The sequence below is a fragment of the Aedes albopictus genome, chromosome 3 (assembly GCF_035046485.1).
Source record: "Aedes albopictus strain Foshan chromosome 3, AalbF5, whole genome shotgun sequence".
In the NCBI taxonomy this organism is placed as follows: domain Eukaryota; kingdom Metazoa; phylum Arthropoda; class Insecta; order Diptera; family Culicidae; genus Aedes; species Aedes albopictus.
The window spans coordinates 39,855,107-39,876,963 of NC_085138.1; positions in this window are offsets into that span (position 1 = coordinate 39,855,107).

Here is a 21,857-nt window from a genome sequence, read left to right on the forward strand (position 1 = left end):
TTGCAAATTATGATTACTCAGGTTGATGTCGTTTTGGTCGTTTTAACGGTTAAAACATAAAAAATGAGAGCAGAATAATGTTCCTGTGAGAGCAAGTTGAAAACAATTCCTGCTATCAGTGATGGCAAATTGATTACTGTTTTTGCTATCAGTGCGAAAAATGGAAAAATCGTTAAATTTAGAGTTTTTTCGAATAATATGAAAACCTAAATTCAATACGCTAATTGCACTGATGGTATATCATTAGATGCTTTATACAAGGTCGCCTAGAAGTTTTGAAATGACTTAAAAACTTAAACATTTGTAATTATTTTAAATGACAGCAAAACGATATCAAAATTTGAAATCAAAATTAATCAAGTCAATCTGATATCAAAATATGATATCAATTTGCTGCTGATTACAAATCGTGTATTCGATTTGCTATCATTTTGTTGTTAGACTTTGCTCGGGTTGAGTGTTTTACATTCCTTGAATCTAGGGAATTCTATGGATACTGGGATATACTTCCATGATTTTAAAATAATCTTTTAAGCTCTTCCCTTTTCTCACATAGATTATTTCTTGATGTTGATGCTATACTGTTACTGAAGAACTGATGATCAACCCAAGTAACATGTTGATAGGCAATTAGTCTTGTAGAGGTTTTGAAAACCGCCATAAATCTTTCTATCTATGATTTTGGTTTTATTATGGTTCTAAGAACTAGTGTATTTGACTAAACAATGTTACTTGGGAAATGATCACTCTGCCAACATTGCATCTGAAAATTTCACCTCTTTTTATAACACGCACTTGTTTATAGTTGTGATATTGCATAGCTTATTGACGGTAGTAATTTATCAAACCACTGACTGTCCCATGACAGATTACCCTTCTTTGAGAAGTCGGCTATTCTTTTGAGTATTGGGTTATATAAGATCAAACTGGGTTTTTCTTCGGCCTTCAACTCAATCGTAATGATGCTCGTCCGGTGTAATGATACTTTCGGCCTAATGATTGCAGCCTAACGTACTTCGGCCTGACATACTTCTGCCTAAAGATACAGCAGCGTCTTTATGGATAGATTGATAACCTTTCATTTTATAAAATTTTCCTTTTTTCAAACATAGGCTGTTCTTTCAAGTTGAACTGCTCAATCAATCATCAGTAATTTAACTGCTGCTATATTTATTATTATTTTTTTGTGACCGACTGTTCTAGTAGGTATCTATAGGTGTTATAGTAGAAATCTTCATCAAAGATTCTCCCTTCTTTCATCATATACTGTTCTTTCAAAATATTGCCGGCGGTCTTACTACTAGTATGTTCTGTAGAAATGTCAATTCCAAATGCTACTTCGGTCATGGTTGATCCATTGATTTACAAAAAAACTGAAGAGTACTTAGCTTCAAATCTGTTTGTCAAACAAATTGAATCACATTGACTTTTGTTTTAAAGCCTGTTGATACACATAAAAATTATGCTCATAGATTTCCTTCGCTAGCAAGAATACTTTAAGACTTAAAGTTGAAGTCATCTGGATCATGTGTTTTACAATGACAATGAACTTTAGCAGATTACTACCACAATCACGATGACTCGTTTTAAAGGTATTATGCGTTTAAAGGGCGTTTTCATCGATTGAAAATTCAAAAATAAATAGAAAGAACAGCCTATGAATGAAAGAAGGGAAAATTATGATGAGCGTGTTCTTAATTGAGTGCCATGTCATTTTCAATCAGTACAACAGAAAAGAACGACCCATATTAAAAAAAATCAAACCTCTTTGAAGCATCATGAAGAACATTATTTCTCGAAGAATTCATGGTAATTCCCTCACAATATCAATGAGATGTGAAAGTTTCCATGATATTGATATCTTTCTAAACACTATACATCGGCACACTTTGTACTCAGGCTAACTTTCCGCTACTTCGTTTTAATTACTAGTTCAGACAATGGAATTAATCAAGAAAATGATTAGAAACCAGTACTAAACATAGTATTATAAATGTTTCGGGGAATCGGCACATTCGGGGAAACGGTACATTCGAGGAAACGGTGTATTCGGGGAAACGGTTCGTTCGGGGAATCGTTTTTCGGGGAAATAACTTTCGGGGAAACTTCATTCGGGGAACTGGTTTTCGGGGAATTGTCGTACAATCGATCTAGATATCTTTCAAAAGACTACACATCGACATTGTACTCAGGCTAACTTTCCGCTATTCCGTTTCAATAACTAGTTCAGACAATGGAATTATTCATCAGAATTCATCAAAAACCAGTACTAAAAATGGGTTTATAAATATTTCGGGGAAACGTTCAATTCGGGGAAACGTTCAATTCGGGGAAACGGTTCGTTCGGGGAATCGTTTTTCGGGGAAAAAACGTTCGGGGAAACTTCATTCGGGGTACTGGTTTTCGGGGAAATGTCGTACAATCCTCATTTCATACCAAATTCGATAGCTTCTCATGTCCCATAGAGTTCATGAAAATTCAAACATCTAGTGAAGTTAAGCCGTTAGCGTTTGAAATACAGGTAGGACTCCACTATCCGGACTCCGGAGTGAAGTTCTGGTGCTTCCAAAAATGAATTATTCTAATAATTCAGGATTTTATCCGTAATTGTCAAACTTTTTGGAATTTTCCAATAGCTTCCTTCAATTGATTCCAGGAATTCCTTCCGAATTTTCTACCAAAAGACAAAAGTTCGTTCGAAGTTCATCCAAGAAACCCTTCATTAATTCATTTACAAATTACTGCAGATTTTTTTCCAGGGATTCAGAATGTCTTCCAGGAATTCGTTTGAAAATCCCTCCTGAGATTTCATAAGGAACTCCTCATGAGATTACTTCCGGGATTCTTCCTGTGGTTTCTTCAGGAATTCCTCCAGTTATTCCTCCTAGAATTTCCCCAGAGATTCCCTCAGGCATTCTTCCAGGGATTCACGCGGGAATCCCATCCATTTTGGGATTATTTTTTCACTAACTCCTTCAGAATTAATCCAGGAATTCCTCCAGGAATTGTTCAGAGATTCCCAAAGATTACTCTTGGGATTGCTTCTGTGAATCCTCCTGGAGATTTTCCGGAATTCCTCCGGGCTTAAGGATATGCTACAGGGATACCTCCACAAGTTCTGCTTGGGATTTATTCAAGAATTCCTTCTGCGATTTCTTCAGGAACTCTTCTTGGGATTCTCCATGACTTCCTCCTGCGATTTATTCAGGACTCAAGAATTCCTATAGGGGTTCCTCCAGAATTTTCTCAGGAATTCCAGAGATACCTCCGGAAATCCCTGAAGGGATTCCTTTGGTAATTCCTTTAGAGATATCTGCGGGAACTCCTCCTTCGTAATTAACGACGACGTAAATAACTACGCCAAATTATGGCCTATAAATCGCATGGCAACATTGCGAAACGATTGACTTTATCATGCCTAGGCAAATTTTAAACTTATTTAGGCCGACGCAAATATTTGATTTGTTATAACTCAACCCCCTCCCTTCAAAAATCCCAAAATTTTGAAAGGGCAAAAAAATCATGGCGTCAATGACGCCATTTTCAATAGAAAAAATGTTTTCAAGCAACTGTTTTTCAATAGTTGAAAAATATTTTTACAATAGTGGGTATAATTTTTCATGTTTCAGTCCACCAGGTATTCCACCAGGAATTCTTTCTGGAGTTCCTCAAGTGATTCATCCAGAAATTTCCTCAGTTCCTTCAAGGATTCCTCCACGGATTTGCTCAGGCATTCCTGCAAGTATTCCTCCAGAAATTCCCGCAGGTATTCCAGAAATTTCTCCAGGAATCCAGGGATTCCTCTATGAATACCTCCAGGTATTCCTCCAGACATTCCTCCAGGAAATCCTCCATTCCCCTATGAATTCTTCCAGGAATTTCTCCAGGGACTACTCCAGAGATTTCTTCAGATATTTCTCCACGGATTCCTCCAAGAATTTTTCTAGGGATTTCTGCAGGAAAACATCCAGGGATTTCTCTAGGAATTCTTCCTGAGATTCCTCGAAGAATTTATTCAGGAATTCCTCAAGAGATTTGTCTTGGAATTCTACCACGGATTTCTTCAGAAATTACTCCAGGGATTCATCCAAGAATTCCTCTAGGGGTTCCTTCACGAATTTCCTCAGGAATTTCTCCTGGAAACCAAGGGTTCCTCTAGGAATTCCTCCCGGCATTCTTTCCGGCATTCTTCAAGGCATTTATCCCGGTATTCATACAGGAATGCTTCCAGAAGCTCGGTCAAGAACCTCTTCATGCATTCCTTCATGAATTCTCCAGAAGTTTCTCCGGGAATTCTGTCAGTGATTCTACAAAAAAAAATTTCCATGGACTCCTCCAAGGATTCATTCAGGAATTTCTCCAGCTATTCAAGCAAATAGAAATTTCTGCAGGTATTCATCAAGGAATTCATTAAGGGATTTTTACAGATTTTTTTTTCAAATATTCCTCTTAGAATTTCTCCTCTGGGAATCATTCAAAAATTCCTCTATGGATTCTTCCAGGCTTAAAAACAGACATTCATCCAATGATTCCTTCGCAAATGCTACTAGAAATTGCTCCAGGAACTCTTCCAAGAATTCCTTCATACATTCCTCTAGGAATTACTCCAGGAATTCTTCCACGATTTCTTCCAGGGATTTCACCAGGAAACCTTCTAGGGAGGGTTGTGTCGAGAGTGTGAGTTCCAGAAAGTCCCCCAGAGATTACTCCAGGGATTCCGCTTATGATTCCTTCCGAAATTCTTTTCGGGATATCTTCAAAAAATTATTCAGGGGTTCCGTCAGATTTAAAAATTGCTTCTATCATCTTTTGCAGAAATGCACCCAAGAATTTCTTCAGGGATGCCTGAAGTTTTTTTTTTATTATTTCGAGGATTACTAGACGAATTATTCTAGCGATTCGTATTGGAATTATCTGAGATAATTTTACAAGGATGCATATGAGGTAGAAAATTCTCCCAAGAAGCCATCTAGAAATATTTTATCAATTCTCCATTCTCCAAGAAATTTCAGGAGTTCATCCTCGGATTTTGTCAGAAATCCTTCTATGAATTCCTTCAAGAATACCCCCTGTATCGCTTGCAAAGGAATCCCTTCAAAAAGTCGTCATGCGATTATACTTATTATGAGATTTTTTTTCTTAAGAAATCCTTCCAGAAGTTATTCTAGAATTTATTCTAGTTATTCTAAAAGTTATTCTTCCAAAAATTTGTTAAGGGATTTCTTCAGAAATTTTCCCGGGAATGCCTCGCGTTTCCTCCAACAATTTTTATCAAAGGATTCCTTCAGGAATTCCACCAGGGAATCAGCACTATGTGGATTTGTGTACAAGAGGCGAGCTTTTTTCCTCGTATTGTACAAAATACAACAGCGTGACTGCTGAAGAGTCAAATAATGCATTCAGATATATAATATAATCATGTTCAATTTCATCGTGTTGCGTTAAGTTGTAAAAGCTAGCAGATATAATAAATTAGCTAGAGGTGCTCGCTCCTCCCTGACCAAAAAGCTGGCTGCGCCCTTGGCAACATGTTAACGATTCAAAGAAATTCGATAGCTGCAACACTTGACAGATGTCCACAGGCCATCAATTGACGTAAAACGAACGTCCGATTGTTCTTTTGGACCTGTTTAGACTAACATTGCGCATAATTTTGATGTTTGGCGGTGCAATAAATGCAAAGTTTACCGGACATGCAGTTAAAAAGCGTTGCAGTCGTTTACTTGCAAAGCATGTCCACATGTAAAATAACAAAAATCTAATGTCAAATTAGCACATTTTTTATTCTTTGTTGGGTGTATAAGTCACTGCGTGTTATGCGCAGAATATAGACTAGTTATTATTTTAGGTATTTTACCTCTTATGCAGGGCTTCTTACATAATATCTCATTCAGGTCGTAGGTATTCGGTTTTCCATACCTGAGTTTGGTATTCTTCAGATATTTTCTCCTGCTCGGGTGAACTAGGTGGTGGTAGTGAACAAACGTCAAACTCGAACAAAAACGATGCGAGCGCCACGGTTGGGCAGTTGGCCAACTATTTAATTTTTAAATAAACCGTTAAATCGATGTACGATGGGAAATGTCAGAGTGTTACGTCTGTTTGTCTGTGCTTAAACCAGGATAAACTAGTTTTGATATGAAAATTCCAATAATAAAAAGTCAATAATAATAATTTTGCTTAAATAATTATGAATTGTTGGATTTTTCATAATTTGAATCTGAGCATACTTTTCAAAATAAAAATACTTGAAATTAGCTTGATTCATGATCGGTTTGTATTGGATAGTATAACCAACCAAAATCATGTGATTTTTTTTAAGTTTGCAAGTTTCTCAAGGACAAAAGTCTTGAAATCACAGAATATTGAGTACAAGAAAATTAAATGCACAAATCTCAAGAAGAGAACTTCTAACGATAGTTTAATTTTTATTTTGCTCTTGCTCACTTTGTAAATAAAATAAAATAAGAAGATTTGGTGCACTGGTTTGGTTTTTTAATGGGATTTGTGCGCTCAAAATCGTGAGTAGGTAAAAAAGCCGGCCATTGTGGCGGTCATCTTGGTATTTTAACGAATCTTTACTTAAATATATAGCATCATTTTCATTGTCAAATATTCTTTAATTTTTGATATTAGAAAACCAGCTGCTTTGTCAGCAAGCGAACGTTTCTGTCAATTATTGTTTCACATTATCGTATGGAAATTTGTCGACTATCGTTCAGCAAATATTTAAAAATACATTTCATGAGTATTTTCTGTCGTGTAAGACCAATTTTCTGGTGATGGATGATATGGTAACCCTAGCCGTAACGATTCCAATGATGATGCTGATGACGGTACCGACCGGTTTCGGTTGTCGTCTCCGCCGTTGTCGTTGTATGTTGTTATCGTTTTGTTGGGGAATTTTCCCATCCCTCGCGGGACCCGAACCATGTACCTACCTATACCGTACACAATAATGTGACCGGACATGTGTTGCTGGAGCGGAAAACATAATATTTTGGTTGTGTGAATGGTATACACTGAACGGCGGCTTGCGGTGGAAATTACTATTCTGAGGGTCAATTTAAATGCACAACGCCACTAAATTTGTGCAGACTGAGTTTCGTTTTAATTCAACAGAATTAAGTTTTCATTTTTACCATGGACTCGATTTTCAATTAAAAAAAGTTTCTGTTGGTAACCGGATTCGAACCAAGAACCTTGACATCACCAGGCTCGCACGCTACCACTCAGCTATCGAACCGGTTGATGTGAGAAGAAACAAAAAGCACACAAGAAGCGTTGGTGGGTCGATGATCATGTTTTGCCATGGTAAATTTAAAAACATTTTTATGCTTGTCATTACTGCAAGGCTCCTTTCAGTGTAGGGTCGTGTTCGGACTGCGGGAGAGGGATGAAATTCGCGTCTTACCATTCACGCGTGCCCTCGATGGATTTTCGCACAGAGCATCGAAGGACATAGCAAGCGAAAATATCAAAGTTCACCGGTGGTGCAATTTTGGGGGTTTCTGCAAAAGCATGGCTGCCTTGGATTGAATCGACTAAGATGTCCAAGTACCCTTTTTTCAAGATCACCATGCACTTGACGTTGAAGCATTCTCGTGACTTTGACGTCAGAGCTTGGGGCATCCTCGGAAACACCTTTACTGCCGTAATTCTGCAAAGTGACGTAAGCGCCATTCAAAATTTCGATATTTTCAGGTATATTATATATAATATCTGGAAAAAGAATAACACTGTGGTATTCCTGCTGTATTAGAATGCAAGATCTAGTCGTAATCTATCATCTATGGAAAGAAACTTAGAGGATAAGTAAGAGTTTTATGCATCATAACTAAAAAATGGGCCAAAACGTTCAATGTCGCTTACGTCACTTTGCAGAATTGCGGCAGTTTAGAGAATCTTTGTTCCTTGTTTGGTCGGTGCCTTCAGCAGCAGTAGTATCCGACCGGGAAAATTTCCGATTATGCGCAGACACTCGCTGCTGCTGCTGCTGCTGCAGCAGCAGCAGCACCAGAAGCGCGAAAACTTTCCCTTTATCGCAAAAAAACCTTCGGTTCTGAACCCGGTAGGTGTACTTCTTTCGCCCTCTACTCTCTACGCTCATTTTCTCTCTGGGTAATTGTTTCAACCCCCACCCGTCGCAGAAGGTATAGGACCGGAGGGACATGGAAGTGCAACTAGTTGTTATCCTTTCACACGTTTTGCACACCCTCGCACCTCAAACCAACAACAACAATATCAACAGCAGAGAAGCAGACATTGAAACATGCCGCTATGAGTACATGAGGACAAACGGTCGACCCCGCGCCGGTACAGGGCAGAAGTATGCTACTATTTATGCCACGCCACAAACATAAAACAGCAAAAAAGGTGAAGAAGTGCGGTCATGATTTCGCGTTAATGACTGTAATCAAAGTGCAAGCAGCACCAACGAAAGGTACCTTACTTGAAGTTATTGCTTCACCCCACTACTGATGGGGGTGCTGCATACTGCTACATATGTGCCGGTGGAAGTATCAACACTTCAGCTGAGCACCCACCTTACCAAGGCAATGCTGTACTGTAGGAATGGTTTTGCGGGATGGGGAAAGAAATCCTTAGTTCCTCGTATTTTTGGTTTGCTTTATTCAGGCCATTTCACGTGAATTGTATTTCAAGCTACAATTTATCACTTTGTAAAATAGATAAAATGAGGCAAAAATGGTTTCGGTAACAAGAAGTTTCAGATACATTTTATCTCTGCTGGTCGTATATGGGAGCTGCAAAGATTATAGCCTCAACGATGAAAGTCTGACTCTAGAACACTATATTTAACTCTTTTTTGGACAAATATATATATATACACTCCCGTTCAAAAGTTTGGGGTCACCCCCTCAAAAACATGTCATTTTTTTAGGCCCATATCTCCGCCAATTTGCGTCCGATTTCAAAACCCTAGGTTTCATTCAAAAGATAATAAGTCAAAGAAACTTTGAACATGATTTAAAAGAAACTTTTTCAAAAAATTTTGTATGTAAACTTAACCCAAAGTTGCCAAATTTTCTAAAAAATGAATATAAACTTACGGCAGTGTCGCTGGAAGTTGGGTCGACCAAATTTTAAGATGAGAGCGGTAATATGACCCATTTTCTATTAGCTTTCAACTGCTTTTTACAGAACTTAGCTAAAAAATCTAGAAAAAAAGTTATTAAGTAAATTAATCCTTGATGTCATCGACCAAAAGTTTGGGGTCACCCCTCAATATGATGTATCGGTCAAAAGTTTGGGGTCACTTTCGTAAAACATGGAAAAGTGATTTGGTGATATCTTCGTCATCTATAGTTCAATTTTAATTATTTTTGGCTCATTTCAAAGATAATTAACTAAATTTACGTTTGATGTCTTCAACTTAACGTATTTAATGATTTTTGTTTATAAAAATGTTATGTAAAGTTAGCACATTTTACCACGCTTCAAAAAATGAGGCAACTTTACGTTAAGTTTTAGTATGTAAATTTCAACAAATATGTGTGGTTCAATGTCTATGCAGTAAGTATCATTCATTTTGTTTCAAATAAGCCAAGAAGAATTAAAATTGAATGAAAGATGACAAAGATATCAACAAATCACTTTCCCATGTTTTACGATAGTGACCCCAAACTTTTGGCCGATACAGCATTTTGAGGGGTGACCCCAAACTTTTGGTCGATGACATCAAGGATTAATTTACTTAATAACTTTTTTTTCTAGATTTTTTAGCTAAGTTCTGTAAAAGCAGTTGAAAGCTAATAGAAAATGGGTCATATTACCGCTCTCATCTTAAAATTTGGTCGACCCAACTTCCAGCGACACTGCCGTAAGTTTATATTCATTTTTTAGAAAATTCGGCAACTTTGGGTTAAGTTTACATACAAATTTTTTTGAAAAAGTTTCTTTTAAATCATGTTCAAAGTTTCTTTGACTTATTATCTTTTGAATAAAACCTAGGGTTTTGAAATCGGACGCAAATTGGCGGAGATATGGGCCTAAAAAAATGACATGTTTTTGAGGGGGTGACCCCAAACTTTTGATCGGGAGTGTATATATATAAGTAGTTAAGTTTCGAGCCTCATTGAAGATTCTTGTGGAACAGATCAGTGTTCCAAATATACATCAGTTTTACCCTACAACTCTATATTCCGGAACTTCAGAGTCGTTCAACTGATCGGAGCAGGCTGCGTTTTCCAAACTGCCACACGTTTTATTTGCTCTGCGTTGTTTTGAATATGGCCGACCGCATTGAGAAGTGGTTGGTGGTGCTATGGCTTCCGCCAATTTTACCTCAAAAAGTGCTTGCAAATTGATTTCGGTGTTCAACATATTACTCTTACCTGAAGATTCAGTGGATCACGTAGCGTTGAGTAGGATAATTCGAGATTTTTGTGAGAGTTTGTCTCATTCCCATCGTGCCGGAATTCGTCTTCATTTTTGCGTGATTTCCGAATAAATTTTGGTGATATTTCTACTGGATGTCCGGGGAGTCGCCATTGGCGTATCTAGGATTTTTTCCTAGGGGGTGCCTAGGGGGTGCCAGTTTTAATGGCTTCCAGGTTATGTTTTTTGTAAGAAAATATCTATTCGTCCTCAATTTCTTAACCCTCCTTGTACATTAGGGTAATTTTTGACCCAAATCGTGCATTACGTCAGCGAGGTTTTCCCAACGTGATGCATTAGAACAGTTGATGAAATAATAAAAAAAAGAATAGTTTTTTTTTTAATTCACAACGTTGTATTTATCACTTCCAATGCAATGTCATGGTATAAAATAAATAATTACACCAGCTGCCGTGTCTAAAATAGAGGAAATAGTATTTTTGAATTTCCAAAGACAATTACACCGTATTCGGCCAGTGGCTGCACAGACTGATATATCAAATATGTGTAACGATCACGATCAATCGATCAATTCTGACTATACATGTCAATGGTTGCTCCTCCGTGATTGATCTGAACTGGTACCAGTTGCACTGAGATCCAACTGAATAAGGGGCTGGGACATTCCACTTATTCTCAAAGTGCAATTTTAGCAGCTCATGCATATTTGATCAATAACGGCGCCGGCCAAGTCCTTATAGTCAGCTGGGAAGGGAAAGGAATGTTAGAGTGTACTGGTTGTTGCTACTAGAGACCGAGAGCACTCTGCGTCCCCACAATCAGCACGGACTGGGGTATTTGTTAGATGGAAAGGACGGGAGATCTAGGAGTCACCGTTGCACAGTGGCCGGAAGCCGGACAAAACCTCAAAAATCGACTTCAATATTTTATTTTTCTAATATTTTTCTTCCATTATAGATACTTCAACTAAGAAAACCCCAAATTTTTAAGTCATTTGGTCGAAAATTGAGTCTTGTGGATTTTTTCAAAGTTGAAGTTTTATGTGCTACAATATTAGTATTTATTGTCTTTATTTTATGAGCTTCCTTCATGAGTCGGTTGTGAAAGTTGGGAAGACTTGAATAATGTGACAATATTTTTTGTGTTTTTGGGTATGAATAACCATTACATTTCAGGGATTGTTTGGAATTCAATCACAAAATTATTATGTTTTTACAATATGCAAACATATTGACTTTTATGAAATTTTGGAGAAAAACTTCGTATTAAAGAGATCCAGTACTTGTTTAGGAAACATCAGAAAAGGACGCCGTATCCCGGAACTGACGTTCAATTTTGTCTAGTTTTTGGCTATATAGGTCACTGTTTGCGCATTTTTGCGCTAAGAGCGAAATTTTTTTTTGTCTATCAGGTCACAATGGAGCCGCATGGTTGTAGAGGAAGTGATATTGTTTAAAGTTTAAATTTTATCTTAACATAGTTCAAATTGACTTTCGAATACTAACAATTTAGTGTAATTTTCATTCTTGTAAGAGACTTTCACCAAGTCAGATGGTCATAAGGTGGGTGGGGGTGTCTGATAATGTAATGGCCACAGCTTTAACATTTTTATTATTATTTTTTTAAATATTATTTTATTTTTCGACAGAAAAACACAAGAAGGTGGGTGCTCCAGTTAAAAACAGTAATCTGGAGAGGAAAGGAGTGATGACTAAGTATGAATAAGCCTTTATTTTCTTAGACACTACCCACATGTTGCTTCACCAGATACAACTAACTCTTTGAACCTTCAAAATAAAAGAAAGACAAAAACAACCGTGAAAAATATGTAAAAATAACTACAAACCATTGCTCATTGATTTTCTTAAACTAATCGTTTCTTCGATTCATCTTAATCGTTAGAATTGTTCAACAACCTTGGCAATCTCTTCACGAACTTCTATCGAATTTTCAATATATAGTGACACAAATTCGTCGACATCTACGTGTTTCTTTTCTACACGCATATCACTAAAGTTCAAAGCAACAATCATCTATAAAATATGAAAGAAATTCACTAAACGGCGTTAAACGCTACGTTAAATATTTTTCTGTGTAAACGTCGTGATCACCAAGGTAATATTTGAATATTTTAATCGCAATTTTATGAAACAAACATTTTACGCTCTTTAGTAAAACCCCTTATATTGGTTTTTTAAACTTGAAGTTTTATTGTATGTTATCCATGCACTTTCGTTAAACACATTTCTACTGAACGACACACAGAGTGATAAAGATTTTGAAAATATTTGCTGGAGCTCTTCTGTTCATTTATATGATTACCGATCTCTGATGATCGTTTATCATAACTCCCTTCAATATTGCGAATCGTGTCGTGTCTTTAAAAATATGAATTGCCAATTCTTTATATATAGGATGATTTCGGTTTCTTCGATAAGTGGTAGCAGGGAACGATGTACCTCGGTCGAAGTTGTTGAAACGAGATTGATAAAAAGCAGCTCAAATTTTACGCAGTTCACTATATTGGAATATCTGACACCATAACGATTGAATTAACACACCTCCGTGCACCCACCGTAAAATGTCACGTGGTCGATGGGCAGTCCTTGAGAATAGACCACGTCTTGTCAGCCAACATTGGTATGTATCTGAATTGATCCATTGAAAGAAAACGTAAGTAAACGATTTTTTTAATGATTTATGTAGTTTTGAAGATTTTGGACCACCCTAACAGCAACAAATACACAATTATAGTTTATTTCAATACCAATACATGATTTAAGAACCCCCAAATTAAAAGGTTAATCAAAACCTACGTTCAGAAAGCACATCGTGATACCTTATTACCGATTATTTTTACATGCTTTCCATAATCAGCAGATTTCAAAATTTTGAACCACCCTAATATAGTAAAATCAAAGTATATGATAAGTTCCATATCACAAATAGATTTAGGGAACTAAAATCATCATAACCTGTGAGTTTTAGCAATTTAGGCTAACATTTGAGGTTTTGTCCGACTTTTGTATGGAGGCCCGCCACTGTGCGTTGGGTCGGTAATGCGATCCATGGATTGGGGGTTATTTATAGTGTTCGTGATAGATTGTGTGGTGAATAAGGTGAATAAGGTCAAGCGGCACAGCACGCTTTTGGTTGCATAACTTATAGGCGTTATATATACACTGTGCTGTGAGTAGAAGTTGGAAGGGAGGGAAACGACTTTTTTCAATTCGTTTCTGGTTCTAGCGATGGCTATGAACATATGAATATACATGAGTTGTATATGTAGAGAAGAGAGAACGAGAGAAAGTGGATAGAAAGATACAAAGTAGGATGAAAAGGACGGGCCAGGGATTGAACCCATGACCTTCTGCATACGAATCAGAAGCGGTAGCCACTAGACCACCAAGCCCGTCATGCACAGACTGATATATCAAATATGTGTAAATAGAATATTTCCTTGACTTCCTTGGGCATAGAGTATCTTCGTGCCTGCCACACGATATACGCATGCAAAATGGTCATTGGCAGAGGAAGCTCTCAGTTAATAACTGTGGAAGTGCTCATAGAACACTAAGCTGAGAAGCAGGCTTTGTCCCAGGAGGACGTTACGCCAAGAAGAGAAGAGGAGAGGAGTGTAAATAGAATAACTCTCAACTCTCTATGCGAAGTGATTCCCATGCATATGTTGATGTTGAATTACTGAAATGTAAAGATTATAAATTATTCACAAAACAACGTAAAATATAGATCGTTTGTATTTTTGGTTCAAACACAATATACAACATGACACCATATTTGTTTTATTGCATGAAAACAATAAGTTTTGTAATTTATGTTTAAATATATCTTTCCAGACACCTATAAGAATAACTATTACATCGGCAATTCCTCAGTGAATTTTCCGGTGAAATTTATTTGAAAACTGCAATTCCTTCAGAGTTGGCATATTTTTTCAGCAATTCTTTTGGATCCCCTTCAGCAATTTGTTTGAGAATTTCTACGGTTAGACCATACTTGGAATTACATTTTAAAAACCTTTCGGCTCATCCCTTAAAAATTCCATCGGTAATTACTTTGGAAACTTCTTTAGAAATTCCTTTCACCCTAAAACGAAACAACACAGGCTTGTGTACAATGTACACAGGCTTGTGTACAATGTACACAGATCTGTGTACTACTAGATCAGCCTCCACCCCTGTGTCAAATGTACACAGTCACTTTTCTGGCTCTAGCGCGGGTATGGGAGCAAAGTTCATAACTAATTTTCTCTGAACGATGACATGCATTATCAGGAATCGATCAATGCAAAAATAATTGTTAATTTTGTTTTCATGCCAGCGCTGGAGCCGGAAAAGTATCTGTGTACATTTGACACAGCGGTGAGGCTGATCTAGTAGTACACAAATCTGTGTAACTTCTGTAACCGTGTTAGGAGTTTTAAAGGCATTTCTTTTAATTTCATCGGCAAATCCTTCTTAATTATGTCAGCAATTTGTATGGTATTTGATTTTATTTCTCCAGCAACTCCTCCAGCAATTCCTTTGGAAAATTTTCCGTTAATAACTCTGGGAGCTACCACATAAATTTCATAAGAAATTTGTTAGCGAATTAATTTGTATATTTCTTTAGAAAATAAAAACTCTTTCAGAATTCTTTCGGACATTCCTTCAGAATTTGCTTGTAAATATTTGCAGCAATTTCTTTTGGAATTCTTCCAGGAATTCCTTTGAGAATTTCTCTGGCATGGTCTTTAGAAAATCGTTTGGTAGTTCCTTAGTCAATTTCTCAAGCATTTTTTTAGATTTCTTTTCAAAACTCCTTTGGCATATTCTGCGTTAATTATTTAGATTTTTTTCTGAAAATAATTGCGGAGATTTCCATGCTAATTTCTTCGGCAACTCCTTTGGAATAATTTTCGGCAATTTTTTTCTGGAATTGGATTTGGTCAACTGCTTCGAAAAACTTACTCAATTTCTTCAGGAATTTTTATGGCAATTGTTATAAGAATTCTAATGAAAACAAACTTTTCAGGCAATTTATATTTATATAATCTAGAAATTGCTTTGGGAATTTCTCAGGAAGTTTTTTGGGAATTCCTTCGGGTATTCTTCTGAAAATCCCTTTGCAAATCGATTCGGAAAAACTATTTTTATTTATTTTTTGGCTTCCTTTTGAAGAAAATTGAAAAGGAAGTACTGAAGGATTTCTCCAACAAATTCCAGAAAGAATTGAAAGGAAAACACCGAAGTAATTGTTGTGTGCTTCGTTGTCGAGTAGTTAACGGCGTCAGTCGTTTTGGTATCTAGTAAACCATGGAGTGTGGGTTCGATTCCCGCTCCAGTCGTGTAAAACTTTTCGTCAAACGAAAAATTCTCCACTGGGCCACTGGGTGTTTATATGTGTTGTCCGTTGTTCAATATTTGTCATATTCAGTCTGTGCGGCCTCTAGCCGAAGACGGTGTAATTGTCTTTTTTTTTATTTACAAAAGGATTAACAAAGAAATTCTCGATGAAATAGTTAATGGAATTCCCCCAAAAAAAAATAAGAATAAATTCCTAAAACAAATATGCCGACAATATCTATAAACAAATTTCCCAAGAAGTTGTCGGAGGAATATATTTTAACGCAATGAAGTTGAATTATAGAAGAAATGAGAAACAGAAAGAAAAAAACGAAATAGGAATATAAAGTGCAAAGGAATTTTAGATGAATCGCCATTGAAATTTCAAAACACATTTCCAAAGAAGTTGCTTTTCACAATCGAATGGAACTACCGAAGAAATTCTCAAAAACAATAATAACAACATGCTGTAGGAATCCTCAAAGAAACGGCCAAGCCAATTTGCAAAGCAATTACCAAATAAATTCCAAAAGAGAACAAAAAAGGAGTTTCCACGAAATTTTCAAAAATATTTCTAAATATATATCTGAAGAAATTCTTAACTAATTTGGTACACTTCCAAATATGTTGAAGATTTTTTTTTCAAATGCATAACTGTAGGAAATACCGAAAAAAAAATTCAAAAGAATGCATAATGCAATGGTCGGAATAATTGCCTAACCTATTTCGAAAGAAATGCTGAGTTCGATTCGTAAATCAAACATTTGATTTGAATGTTCATCACTATCAATGATGATCCATCATGTAATATGTTTCGTGACGATATCAGCAGAAATATAACTTCTTTCACGTAGTGAAATTACATGGTCAAATAGTGTGTTTCATCGAATTTATTTTAATCAAATAAATTCTGTAGTTTTAGCAATTACCGTTTTTCAAAATTTATTTTGAAAACTTTCAACTATACATGTGATTATTTACGATCAATGAAATGTAGCGGATATAACGATGATTGTCAGATCGGTTAGGTTTTTTTTATCTGTATTAACGAGATTTTTAGCCCTAGGCTAGTTCATCTCGGGACCCACACTTTACTTCCCTTCCGAAGGAAGAACTCACATTTTGCGAGTTTGTCGGGAGTGGGATTCGATCCCAGGTCCTCGGCGTGATAGTCAAGTGTTCTAACCATCACACCAGGTCCGCTCCACGGACGGTTAGGTTATATCATATTTTCCGTACTACACTAAGTTTTGTGTGAAGATTTTTTATATCTTAAAAACACGGTTATCACTATTGTATTAAAAAAACGTAATTTTCACACACAAATGCTTGCTCGCACGCAATAAAGCATATGAATCATCATGATGTATTTAAATTTCCAATAAAAAAATATGTAATACACGTATCTTTGCAAAGTTTTCATAATTTTACTGAAAAGCCGCCATGTAGATATGATTATTTTGGGCAATAAAATATAATAATAATTCCATGAATAATGTCTAGTATGAACTAGAGTCTGAACCAAAAATACAAAATTCCTGTACTGTACTTTAGTTTCCACGATTCATAATTCTCACAATTGTATTGAAAAGAGTTCTTATAAACACATAGTTGATTTACATAAAAACAACGGCATCATTTCAATAAATATTGAGTTGGAATCGGAAATACAAATACAAATACAAATACAAATTTGATGTATTGTTAACAGTTTCTAAAATAAAAAAAATAATAAAAAAATTCCAAATTTTTTACTGCTAGTTGAACTACTAGTTAACTGTAACTGGTACAAACTTGGGTTTCAATGGTTAACTCTTCTTGAAGCAAAGGGCATTATTTGTAAACTGCTTCTTTTTTAAAAGCCTACTTTAAAGCTGTTATTTCTCGAGTTTCCCCCGGCAGACGAGAATATCTAAATCAAATCACAAACCTAACCATTTTTGCTGTCATAGCTCGATGTGTTTTTAATGTGTTATTCAAAAAATTTGAGAATATCGCACCAATAACTCAAAGTGATATGATATCAGCTTTTGATCTTGTTGAAATATCTGAAAATTTCTATATAAGAACAAGATTAGCTCTTTTGCACGAAATGGAACACATGCACCCATAGAGATGTCTCAATGTTAGTGAAATGCCCTGTGCCCCTTTCTGAGTTGGAACGAAGAACCTCACGCCCTTGTTGCCATAATACTCACAACACAGAGTCGCAGTTGAGTGGTGAGCATCGCCGCCTGTGACTCCTAATGTCGTAGGTTCGATGCTGGATGTTGGCTTTTTTATTTTTTCAAGAAAATGGTCGACAAATCATGTCTGCTATTGTTTTGATCTTGTAATATCTTAACGAGCTATTATTGAGCACTTCTCCATACTAGATTTTAATATTATTTCTGCTGGTTTACCTCTTATCTCAATCAATCCAATATCAGTTTCTGTTCTTCAGTAATTCAATTATTAATAACTGAATATGTTATTCGTTAGATTTTCTCACCTACTCGGATCATCTTGCTCATGAATGATCAAAAGTAAGTTTTATTTGGCTCACAAACAAACAATTAAAAGAGCAGTCAGATAAAAACATTCAACTAGAACATGCAAATTTAATTTATCAAGAACAAACCAATTAAAGTCAACTCGTTTATGAACTAGCAGAGAAAGTTTGAGAATTTTCATTACATTTAACGATATGTTTCAGCTTATTTAATATTTTCTAAGAAAAGATAAGTTTCTGCATACAATTCAAAATACATTAGTGTTTACTGTATGATCGTATTTTTTTTTTGTTTTTATTAATGTGTATTTTAACATTATGCTAATTCTGCACTTCCACTGTATGATCGTAGTATACTTTGTTATACACCACACTTCATTTTTCCAAAAGATAATGTTTTGCGTATCACTGTACCAAACAAAATAATCAACTAGGATCAAATAGGCGCAGTTTTGGTGCTTCATTTACAGAGATAAGTCTGTTGATTGTTTTTACAGTTAAAGTATCCAAAAACAAAAATGAATAATGGAGTAATTTCCAGTGTCGCTCAAGTTTTGTTCAAAAACGCAAGCAAGATTCAGATGTTCGTTCCAGCATTACCGTTCCAAGTTTTCAATTTTAAGTGAGTGTCAAGAAAAATTCTAGGGGGTGCCAAATATATTCTAGGGGGTGCCAGGCACCCCTGGAACCCCCCCTAGCTACGCCAATGGGAGTCGCATATGAAAGTCAACAATGTCGTCTCGAGAGTACTGTAATACGTATAATTAGTTGAGTTTGTCCCTGTGTCTAAATGTTGACCAAATGTATCCTTTAATGTTAACACTCAAATTCAAGTGACACCCAGGCCTGAGAGGACGTAGGGTTCTCTACATACCATTCTTAGGTGTTCATGTCCAACGAATGTTCTTTTCGAACGTTGGAGGATTGCGTCAATCTTGTCTTAGAGTTATTGATTAGTCCCAAGTCTCTGAGCTTTAGTTATGGATGGGAAGGAGGCAATTCTCATAACAGCGGTCTGGACTGTACCACCTACGAATTTGGGCGACTTGCTTAAGGCGAAACTGGAAGCATTTCCTCATTTTTTGGTTTTTGATTTTTCATTAAATAACGAAGCAATATTTTGAAAATCGGTTTTCGTGCACATGTAGAGTATGGATCAGGGTATCTTCTGATTTTTTTTTTGCGGTAGAAAATGTTTTTCATTTTTGTAGAAACCATTTTTAAACAAAATTTCACTAAAAAATGGTTTCTGCAAAAACAAAAAACATTTTCTACCGCGTAAAAAAACAGAAGATACCCTGATTCATACTCTACATGTGCACGAAAACCGATTTTGAACATATTGCTTCGTTATTTAATAAAAAATCAAAAACCAAAAAAATGAGGAAATGCTTCCAGTTTCGCCTTAATGCTAATGTTCAATAATCCGTTTTAAAATAGGCTTATTATTTTTGTTAAACCCTGTAACAACTCGTCAGACGCTACACGGAGAGACGAAACTACCCAAAAGTGAGTTCTTTCCACCCAACTTTGGGGTTGCGTGCGTCAAGCCAATTTTGAGTTGATGGAATCGATGTTTTTGTTGGGTTGTTCCCGCTTGCTTCCATGTGAAAAAAATACCTAATTTTAAGTTTTTTCCACCCAACCGAAATTTTGACTAGGTTGTATTCACTCAAATTTGAGTACTGTGCTAGAAACTCAGTTTTGGCTTGACGCACGGAACTGCAAAAGTTGGGGTGTTTCTCTCTTCACTCTCTGACAACAATAGAAAGAGCGCATGAAAAGGGAGATGAAAAAGAACTCAAAATTGAGTTTAAAAGTACCTAATTTTGAGTTTTTCAGTTTCTCCGTGTAGAATAAAAAAAAATCTCGCCAATTTTTCGGCAATCCCCCAGACAACAAACACCGTTGTCTGCACACAATCACACCAATGAGAGTGTTCTCCACCATCATCGCATCGTAAAAATGGAAACGCTTTTGCGTGTCAAAATACAAACACCTTTCGGTGGCAGGCAGGCAGGCAACATAATGTGCGCCGGGCGACGGATTCCTCGGCTTCGGCCGTCCTTCCTGCAAATCGCCGCCACCACTGCCGCCGCACCACGGCATTCTGGCTAGGCTACACCAAAATAACAACAAAATTTCAACACGTTTCGAGCGTCATCATCGCCTTTTTGTATCTAGTGGTGCTATATAGGTACCTACCTACTAGAGAAATAGAGAGCGAGAGGACCTACAGACCTAGTATGTACTGAATCCTCAGCGGGGTAACGACGCGATGACGTGTCGGCTTTTTGTAATCAGAGAGCGCACGCATGCGCTCCGCCGTATTTTCCTATGCTGGAACAATATGATCGAAAATGTTGGAGTCATGTGAAAAAATCATGTGGGATATTGTAAAAGTACTTCAGTAATTTTTTAAAGATTGACTTAATGTTTGCATTTATTTCATACTTTCATTCCAATTCATCAGTTTTCTTCCACCAAGAAGTCCACACATTTTCTAGCACTTACTTGAAAAATGATCTTTGTTCACTGTATACACTAAAAGGACAGTGTATTTTAACAAAACACATGTCATATATTATTTAAATCACTATCACGTATAGCAAAATATATGTTTCACGCAATCCTGCAAAACATTAGTAGACTCTCCTTACACTCTATTAATTTCCCCTTAAGTTCACTGGTTCTCCCTGAAACTAGTCGACACGCCTTGAAACCTACAAGAGCCCTCCTGTGATCCCCGTATACTTTTGTTGAACTTTGCTTGAACTCTACCGAAGGCTTTTGAAACCTCTCGAAACGCCCTGAAATGCATTGAAAATCCTTAGAAAACTTTGCTGGGACCCTCATATATTTCCCCAAAATTCAAATGAAGATCCTTTGAAAGCCCCTAAAATTCACTGCTTTAAAACCCATCAGAAACTTCCCTGAGATCCCCGTAGACTTTTCTTAAACTTCACTAGAGCCCTCCAAAACCTCCTGGAATCCTCTGAAGTTTCTCTAACGCTTCGAAACTGCCTTGGATAACCCCCCATGAGGCCCCACGAGACTTCCATTACTAAAATCTTTAAAATCCACTGAAACGCATAGAGTCCCCTCAGAAAGCCCCCTGAGACAACGGTTTACCTCCCTTATACTCTATCGAAGCCCCCTAAACCGCACTGAAACTCCTTAAAACAGTCAAAAGCCTCTTGATGTAGCATGAAACGACGTGAAAAGTTTTGAAACCCCTCAGAAAACCCCGTAGACTTCCCTTATACCCTGCTGACGCCCCTTAAATGCACCTGACACTCCCGTAAACTATCCAGAAGCTCTCTATAACCCCCCTGAAACTACTGCAAACATTTTGAAACTCGCAGAAAATCTACCTGAGACCACCGTAGTCTTCGCCTAACCTATACTGAATTCTCCTGAAATCCACTGAAGCTCTCATGGAGGCCCCTGAAGGCCACTGAAACTCCCGGAAACTGTCTAAATTCTGAAACTCTTCTGAACCAACACAAAAACAGTCTCAAAATTCAAAATGGTGGCTGTTTAATGGAGTTTTACGCTTTAAAACCATTCAAAATGATTGTATCGGTATGAGGAAGTAGTCTGGAGTCCAAAAAAGGCGACCAGAATTTCCAAGCTGCCGGACTTAAATCCAAATTTCAAGA